This window comes from Staurois parvus, unplaced genomic scaffold (assembly GCF_062004578.1).
Source record: "Staurois parvus isolate SC_StPar_1 unplaced genomic scaffold, SC_StPar_1.0 ptg000693l, whole genome shotgun sequence".
In the NCBI taxonomy this organism is placed as follows: domain Eukaryota; kingdom Metazoa; phylum Chordata; class Amphibia; order Anura; family Ranidae; genus Staurois; species Staurois parvus.
In genome coordinates this window covers 401903-411445 of record NW_028318489.1, presented here as the reverse complement: position 1 = coordinate 411445, position 9543 = coordinate 401903, and positions in this window count along the sequence as shown.

The window sequence follows — 9543 nt, the reverse complement described above, 5'->3', positions numbered from 1 at the left end:
TTAATGGTGGACGGGCTGTTTGGGAATAGTTTTAAATGATTTATTCTATGCTCTTGAGTGCCTATTGGATATTTATCTGTTCCTAAATTTATGTTGTTATTGCTATAATGAAGAGGGTCATATGTGTGAATACATTCATTCCGTCGTATTCGTTATATTGAACCAATTCATTTTCGGCATTCATTTTGTTATATTCAGCATTTGTTTCATATATTTGTTGGTGGTTTCAAACAATTTTGCAGTTGTTTTTGAAAGACTGCTAAATATTAGTTTTCAATTTTGATATTTCGGGTGGATTTGTTATTTATACAATATATAAAAACTATTCGATAATTTTGGATGTACCGGAACAAATAATGCAAAATTCGATTGCCTCAAATTTTTCAAACCTCAGACTTGTATTAGACTGTTGAACTGAACTAACTGACTTTGACAAATTCAATTTAAATCACAACTTCATTCAAATTGAACAAATTTGAAAACTGAATTAATTTCCCCATGGTCCTGACTATCGCATCATGTGATCCCATCCGAATGAAACAAATGCATTTGATCATTTAGGTATAACTTAATTCAGATTCCTTGACATTTGGTACTATGTCCATTTGGAGATTCATATACATTCGAATCTCCAAAATCATATTTTTGTCTACAAAACAATTTGTTACAAAACGGAACGCACATGTCTAGTCTTGTGTTCCTTCCTGTGCTGGTGTTTGAGGCAACTTGGACAGTTTATGAATGGATGCATCTTTGTGGTAGACTTAGGTCTTTGAATACAGGCAGCTGATCAGTGGTATATTGGGTGTTGTATATGAAGGTCTAAGCATTCTTGTAAAATTACTGGTTATAAAATGTCACAAGATGGTGGTTGGAGGAGATTGTTTACTATTTTCCACGCATTATCCCCAAAATAAGTTTAAACACCAAGAAAAAGTGCACAACAGGGGATTTGGTGGAATGAAAAATCAATACACCAAACATTAGATATACAGATAAAAAAATACTGCTTTATTAAAAATATTGAAAATAAATAATAACTGTGCTAGGTAAAAAAGAAAAAAATATATACATACACCAATCAATAAGTAGTCACTGCACAGCTGTGATACCAGTAGAAAAATCAATAAACAAAAAACAGTAGCGCTAAGAAATCCTACTTTATAATAAACTGTAAATAAATCTCATAAGATAGCAAAAATAAATTTGTATACACACGCACATACACAATTTATATATGCATTTTACAGCATAAATCAGTGTATAATTATAACTTTACCAGAACTGAAGATAATTAGTGAACTACAGTCCTTGTATGCACATATACTGTACAATTTATTGTTTTTATTATTATGCCACATTTATATAGCTCCAACAGTTTATGCAGAGCTTTACAATATAAGGACAAACAGCACAATTACAATACCATTTAATACAGGAGAAGCAGATATATACATACCCCATGAATCAGTGTGAAATTATAACATAACCAAACCTGAGAATAATTAGTGAACTACAGTCCAACTGATCCCATGTTTTTTCTGATATGGATGCAGGTATGTGCGCCCTTATCCTTGGTGGAATCACTATTGAATATTGATTACAAGCGCATCTTCACCATTTATAATTTAATAATCAAACGTATTTGGTAAGAGGCGTCTTTGTGTCTTTTGCATATCCTGTGGTGGCATATATCGCATCATAGTATGTGGCTGGCCATTCTCACTGAAGGATCTGATCATCACAGACACTTTCAGCTGGAATGTAGTTCACTAATTATTCTCATTTTTGGTCAGCAATGAATAAAGTACACATTTGTCTAGAACAAGGGTCTCCAATCTTTCTAAACAAAGGGCCAGTTTACTGTCCTTCAAACTTTAGGGAGGCTGGACCTGTGGCCAATAGGGGCAGAAAATGCCCCGGCGGCAGTAGGAGTAAACAATGCCCCATCATTGGTAGTAGTGGATGGAATAGTGACCCATCATTGGTATTAGTGGGGGGAATAGTGCCCCATCATTGGTGTCAGTGGGAGCAATAGCACCCCTTTATTGGTATCAGTAGGAGGAATAGTGCCCCATTGTTGATGTCATTGGAAGGAATAGTGCCTCATTGTTGATGTCATTGGAAGGAATAGTGCCCCATTGTTGATGTCAGTGGAAGGAATAGTGCCCCATCTTTGGTGTCAGTGGAAGGAATAATGCATCAACATTGGTATCAGTGGGAGCAATAACACCCCATCATTGGTATCAGTGGGAGGAATAGTGCCCCATTGTTGATGTCAGTGGAAGGAATAGTGCCCCATCTTTGGTGTCAGTGGAAGGAATAATGCATCAACATTGGTATCAGTGGGAGCAATAACACCCCGTCATTGGTATCAGTGGGAGGAATAGTGCCCCATTGTTGATGTCAGTGGAAGGAATAGTGCCCCATCTTTGGTGTCAGTGGAAGGAATAGTGCATCAACATTGGTATCAGTGGGAGCAATAACACCCCGTCATTGGTATCAGTGGGAGGAATAGTGCCCCATTGTTGATGTCAATGGAAGGAATAGTTCCCCATCTTTGGTGTCAATGGAAGGAATATTGCATCTTATTAGTAGGAAAAATAGTGCCCCTAGAGCCATTTAAAGTCAAGCAAAGGGCCACAGTTTTGTGACCACTAGCCTTGAACCATAATGTCATGTAAAATCTTCCAGAAACATAGCAATATCTTATACACATCTCATCAAAAGGCTTTTTTCAACATGGTATGAACATAGAACTCTTTCATAAAAATATCCAAAAACACTTGATCCCGTGTTCATGTGCAACCATTTAGACCAGAGTCTTTTGCAGGAAAGGGTAAAAGAAAGATGGAACCTGAATCCCCATAAACTAATGGTGGGTGGGAACTCCACACTAGATGAAAATCAAGCCAGACAATATAGATGTAAAATGCCTCCAATATAATTTTAATACAGATTTTTGGCTATTTGGTGAAGCAGGAATGATGCCCTCTCTATTAAGGGGAACCAGCAACTCTTCCAGTACTGTATCAGGAAAAAAGTAGAAGGCAGAATGGCACCCTTCTCTTTGGATCTCCCACAAAATGATCAACGTGATGACTTCACAGACGTAGACTAGAAGTGAAAGGGGTGCAAACCAGAGGTTCCCATATACACTGTGGAGCACATGGCACAATCCCCACCTGGCATGTGCCCAACCCCTTTCCCTTCTATCCAGGACGCCAAAGGATAAAAAGCTGCAATGAAGAGGGGTAGGCCATTTGTATACATGATCACAGGGGAATAAGAAAGTAGAAAGTGGTCTGGATGGATCGACGTGATGAGGGACCAAAAGTGAAGCAGGCATGAATTGGAAGTTCCCACACAGTATGTGTTTCCCGTTGCTTTATAATGTGGAACACATTGCACAATCTCCATCTATCATATGTCCAACCCCTTCCTCTTCCACCCAGAGCACAAAAGAACGACGGGAGGCAAGTCATTGGCATACACAGTCAAAGAGGGGATAAAGAAAGGGGTAAGTGGACTAGAAGCCCCCTGGACAATAGTAAATATATGTGAAAGATGGCCATTTCATCCTGTATACAATTTGGAGATGAGATGTGGCCCACAAGTCTGCAATCAGAAATAAAAAACCCTTACAGTGTAGTACATATTACATATAAATATAGTACATATAGTGCATCGCATACTAGCACATTTTGTGAAACTTACCTTAAAGCGAAGCCCTCCAGTGGCACCCTGTTACCGATGACAGGGCTTCCATCTTCACTTGGTCCTTCTTTCAGGTTTGCGGACTCCGGCGGCTTGAATGGCCGAGCTTCAATGACGTCATGCATGGGAGTCCCTTTGCACCAGGGGCGGACGGACAACTCATGGGGCCCCCGGGCAATAGGGGATCATGGGGCCCCTGTGTCCTTGCCCAAACTCAAAAAAGCCTATGAAAAAGGTACCAGGGGCATCTCATGGGGCCCCCTACTGACCCTGGGCCCTCGGGCAGTGTCCGAGTTTCCAAATGGTCAGTCCGCCCCTGCTTTGCACAGTACAAGCTCTGAAGGAACGGCACAGGCATGATGTTCCTTCAGAGAGCAGGTGCCGGTGCTCTATACAGGTACAGTTGTGACCAAAATTATTCAACCCCCACTGAAATTGAGTGTTTTGGCCAGTTTGACATTGCTTTTGATCATTCAGTCATCTTGCTTACATTTACATTAAAGAGGCACTTGTAGGTCAGACAAATATAACATAACAGTTATAATGAAATAACCACAAATGTCTTTTCTGTGCTCACAGCATTATCAGTTTTATTCAACCCCCAAGTGACATTCAATCTTAGTACTTAGTACAGCATCCTTTTACAGTTATAACAGCTTTTAAACGTGAAGCATAGCTTGACACAAGTGTCTTGCAGCGATCTACGGGTATCTTCGCCCATTCTTCATGGGCAAAGGCCTCCAGTTCAGTCACATTCTTAGGCTTGCGCACTGCAACTGCTTTCTTTAAGTCCCACCAGAGGTTCTCAATCGGATTTAAGTCTGGTGACTGCGATGGCCACTCCAAAATGTTCCAGCCTTTCCTCTGCAACCATGCTCTAGTGGACTTGGAGGTATGCTTGGGATCATTGTCCTGTTGAAAGGTCCAACGTCTCCCAAGCCTCAGGTGTGTGACGGACTGCATCACGTTTCCATCCAATATCTCCTGGTACTGAAGAGAATTCATGGTACCTTGCACACGCTGAAGCTTCCCTGTACCTGCAGAAGCAAAACAGCCCCAAAGCATGATTGACCCTCCACCATGCTTCACAGTAGGCAAGGTGTTCTTTTCATCATAGGCCTTGTTCTTCCTCCTCCAAACATAGCGTTGATCCATGGGCCCAAACAGTTCTAATTTTGTTTCATCAGTCCACAGAACACTATCCCACAACTTTTGTGGTTTGTCCACATGGCTTTTGGCATACTGCAGTCGACTCTTCTTATTCTTTGGAGACAGCAAGGGGGTACGCCTGGGAGTTCTGGCACGGAGGCCTTCATTACGCAGTGTGCGTCTTATTGTCTGGGCTGAAACTTCTGTACCCACATCTGACAAATCTTTTCTCAGTTCCTCAGCAGTCACACGGGGACTTCTCTCCACTCTACGCTTCAGGTAGCGCACAGCAGTCGAAGTCAGCATCTTCTTTCTGCCACGACCAGGTAGCGTTTCAACAGTGCCCTTTGCCTTGAATTTGCGAATGATGCTTCCTAAGGTGTCTCTTGGTATGTTTAACATCTTTGCAATCTTCTTATAGCCATTGCCCTTCCTGTGAAGAGAAATCACCTCTTCTCTTGTCTTCCTGGACCATTCTCTTGCCTTCACCATGTTTGTAACCACACCAGTAAATGTCTAGAAGGAGCTGAGTATCACAGTCATTTTAAAGCTGCCTAATTGGTGCTTATTATGCTTGATTGCTGCTCGGTGACATCCACAGGTGTTTTCAATACCTGATGGAAAGCACCTGTATGAACCTCTGTTCTTCAGAGTGGTAGTCTTTAAGGGGTTGAATAATTGTGGCAATGAAGAAACCACATAAGAACCATTTACTACTGTATTACATAAACAATTGATGTCATTTTAGTTGCATTTGGGTAGTTACAACGTCCTTGTAGGATTTGATTCTGAATACAATTCCAAATGTACACTATAGTCCCTAAACCCCTTTACAGCATTGGGGGTTGAATAATTTTGGTCACAACTGTAAATATCTTATAAATGGTGCACGTTTAGGAGATATTTACACTACCTACAGGCAAGCCTTATATAGGTTTACCTGTAGGTACAAATTCAAAATAAATTGTGTACATGCTGTATACAGTATATATTCCACATGGATAATTGTGAAATAACTCAAAGCACCCTGCTGCTCCTCTTATGCCCAACTGGTGCCCAACTGGTGCCTAACAGCTTGTAGGTTGCATACAGAGGGACAGCAGATTGGACAACCGGGGGTCTGGATTATATAGTGTACTGTGCAATGTACAGAGTGGGCAGTCCGTACTATATGATGTCCAGCACAACTTACAAGGTGCAGCAGAGTGTATAATGTATGGCACAACATACAAAGTATGGCAGTTTGGCGTATGCAACTAGTCACATTCACTTCAATGCTGATAACTAGAGATGAGCGAATCGAAGCATCCGAAGTGGAATTCGAGTCGAATATCGGAAAAATTTCGATTCGTGCCGAATCCGAAAAACAGCCTAATTCGGACGCGCGAATCGAAATTTTTCCGAAAATGGCGGCTGACATGTGCGGCGACGGAGCGGGGATGTCGGGGAAGGCGCGCAGACAAGGCGCGCTGCCCCATAATGCATTCCTCAACGACATGTGATCGCATCAGCCAATCAGCAGCCAGCCAGCCAGCACTGTGTAATGGTCGAGGTATATATAGCGGCCATTTTGGAAATCTTCATTTGCCTGCAGTCATTGAACAGAGGCAGACCGCTCTGTACTAGGGACAGGGACAGAGTTAGGGCCACAGAAACGAGAATTGGGGACAGAGAGAAGTTACTTAGGGACAGAGAACCATTACTCAGGGACACAGACTTGTTAATGAGGGCCACAGAATCGTTATTTAGGGACAAAGAAACGCTAGTTAGGGCCACAGAATTCATACTCAGGGACAGACAGAATTGTTACTCAGTGCCAGAGAATTGTTACTTAGGGCCACAGAAACGTTATTAGGGCCACAGAATTTTTACTCAGGGACAGACAGAATTGTTACTGAGTGCCAGAGAATTGTTACTCAGGGACAGACAGAATTGTTACTGAGTGCCAGAGAATTCTTACTCAGGGCCACAGAATTCATTCTCAGGGACAGACAGAATTGTTACTCAGGGACAGACAGAATTGTTACTGAGTGCCAGAGAATTGTTACTCAGGGACAGACAGAATTGTTACTGAGTGCCAGAGAATTGTTACTCAGGGACAGACAGAATTGTTACTGAGTGCCAGAGAATTGTTACTCAGGGACAGACAGAATTGTTACTGAGTGCCAGAGAATTGTTACTCAGGGACAGACAGAATTGTTACTGAGTGCCAGAGAATTGTTACTCAGGGACAGACAGAATTGTTACTGAGTGCCAGAGAATTGTTACTCAGGGACAGACAGAATTGTTACTGAGTGCCAGAGAATTGTTACTCAGGGACAGACAGAATTGTTACTGAGTGCCAGAGAATTGTTACTCGCACAGACACAAAATTGTTACTTGCACAGACACAGAATTGTTACTCGCACAGACACAGAATTGTTACTCAGGGCCACAGAATTCATACTCAGGGACAGACAGAATTGTTACTGAGTGCCAGAGAATTGTTACTCAGGGACAGACAGAATTGTTACTGAGTGCCAGAGAATTGTTACTCAGGGACAGACAGAATTGTTACTGAGTGCCAGAGAATTGTTACTCGCACAGACACAAAATTGTTACTTGCACAGACACAGAATTGTTACTCGCACAGACACAGAATTGTTACTCAGGGCCACAGAATTCATACTCAGGGACAGACAGAATTGTTACTGAGTGCCAGAGAATTGTTACTCAGGGACAGACAGAATTGTTACTGAGTGCCAGAGAATTGTTACTCAGGGACAGACAGAATTGTTACTGAGTGCCAGAGAATTGTTACTCGCACAGACACAAAATTGTTACTTGCACAGACACAGAATTGTTACTCGCACAGACACAGAATTGTTACTCAGGGCCACAGAATTCATACTCAGGGACAGACAGAATTGTTACTGAGTGCCAGAGAATTGTTACTCAGGGACAGACAGAATTGTTACTGAGTGCCAGAGAATTGTTACTCAGGGACAGACAGAATTGTTACTGAGTGCCAGAGAATTGTTACTCGCACAGACACAAAATTGTTACTTGCACAGACACAGAATTGTTACTCGCACAGACACAGAATTGTTACTCAGGGCCACAGAATTCATACTCAGGGACAGACAGAATTGTTACTGAGTGCCAGAGAATTGTTACTCAGGGACAGACAGAATTGTTACTGAGTGCCAGAGAATTGTTACTCAGGGACAGACAGAATTGTTACTGAGTGCCAGAGAATTGTTACTCGCACAGACACAAAATTGTTACTTGCACAGACACAGAATTGTTACTCGCACAGACACAGAATTGTTACTCAGGGCCACAGAATTCATACTCAGGGATAGACAGAATTGTTACTGAGTGCCAGAGAATTGTTACTCAGGGACAGACAGAATTGTTACTGAGTGCCAGAGAATTGTTACTCAGGGACAGACAGAATTGTTACTGAGTGCCAGAGAATTGTTACTCGCACAGACACAAAATTGTTACTTGCACAGACACAGAATTGTTACTCGCACAGACACAGAATTGTTACTCAGGGCCACAGAATTCATACTCAGGGATAGACAGAATTGTTACTGAGTGCCAGAGAATTGTTACTCAGGGACAGACAGAATTGTTACTGAGTGCCAGAGAATTGTTACTCAGGGACAGACAGAATTGTTACTGAGTGCCAGAGAATTGTTACTCGCACAGACACAAAATTGTTACTTGCACAGACACAGAATTGTTACTCGCACAGACACAGAATTGTTACTCAGGGCCACAGAATTCATACTCAGGGACAGACAGAATTGTTACTGAGTGCCAGAGAATTGTTACTCAGGGACAGACAGAATTGTTACTGAGTGCCAGAGAATTGTTACTCAGGGACAGACAGAATTGTTACTGAGTGCCAGAGAATTGTTACTCGCACAGACACAAAATTGTTACTTGCACAGACACAGAATTGTTACTCGCACAGACACAGAATTGTTACTCAGGGCCACAGAATTCATACTCAGGGATAGACAGAATTGTTACTGAGTGCCAGAGAATTGTTACTCAGGGACAGACAGAATTGTTACTGAGTGCCAGAGAATTGTTACTCAGGGACAGACAGAATTGTTACTGAGTGCCAGAGAATTGTTACTCGCACAGACACAAAATTGTTACTTGCACAGACACAGAATTGTTACTCGCACAGACACAGAATTGTTACTCAGGGCCACAGAATTCATACTCAGGGACAGACAGAATTGTTACTGAGTGCCAGAGAATTGTTACTCAGGGACAGACAGAATTGTTACTGAGTGCCAGAGAATTGTTACTCGCACAGACACAAAATTGTTACTTGCACAGACACAGAATTGTTACTCGCACAGACACAGAATTGTTACTCAGGGCCACAGAATTCATACTCAGGGACAGACAGAATTGTTACTGAGTGCCAGAGAATTGTTACTCAGGGACAGACAGAATTGTTACTGAGTGCCAGAGAATTGTTACTCGCACAGACACAAAATTGTTACTTGCACAGACACAGAATTGTTACTCGCACAGACACAGAATTGTTACTCGCACAGACACATAATTGTTACTCAGGGCCACAGAATTCATACTCAGGGACAGACAGAATTGTTACTGAGTGCCAGAGAATTGTTACTCAGGGACACCTAATCGTTGAATTAAATAGTA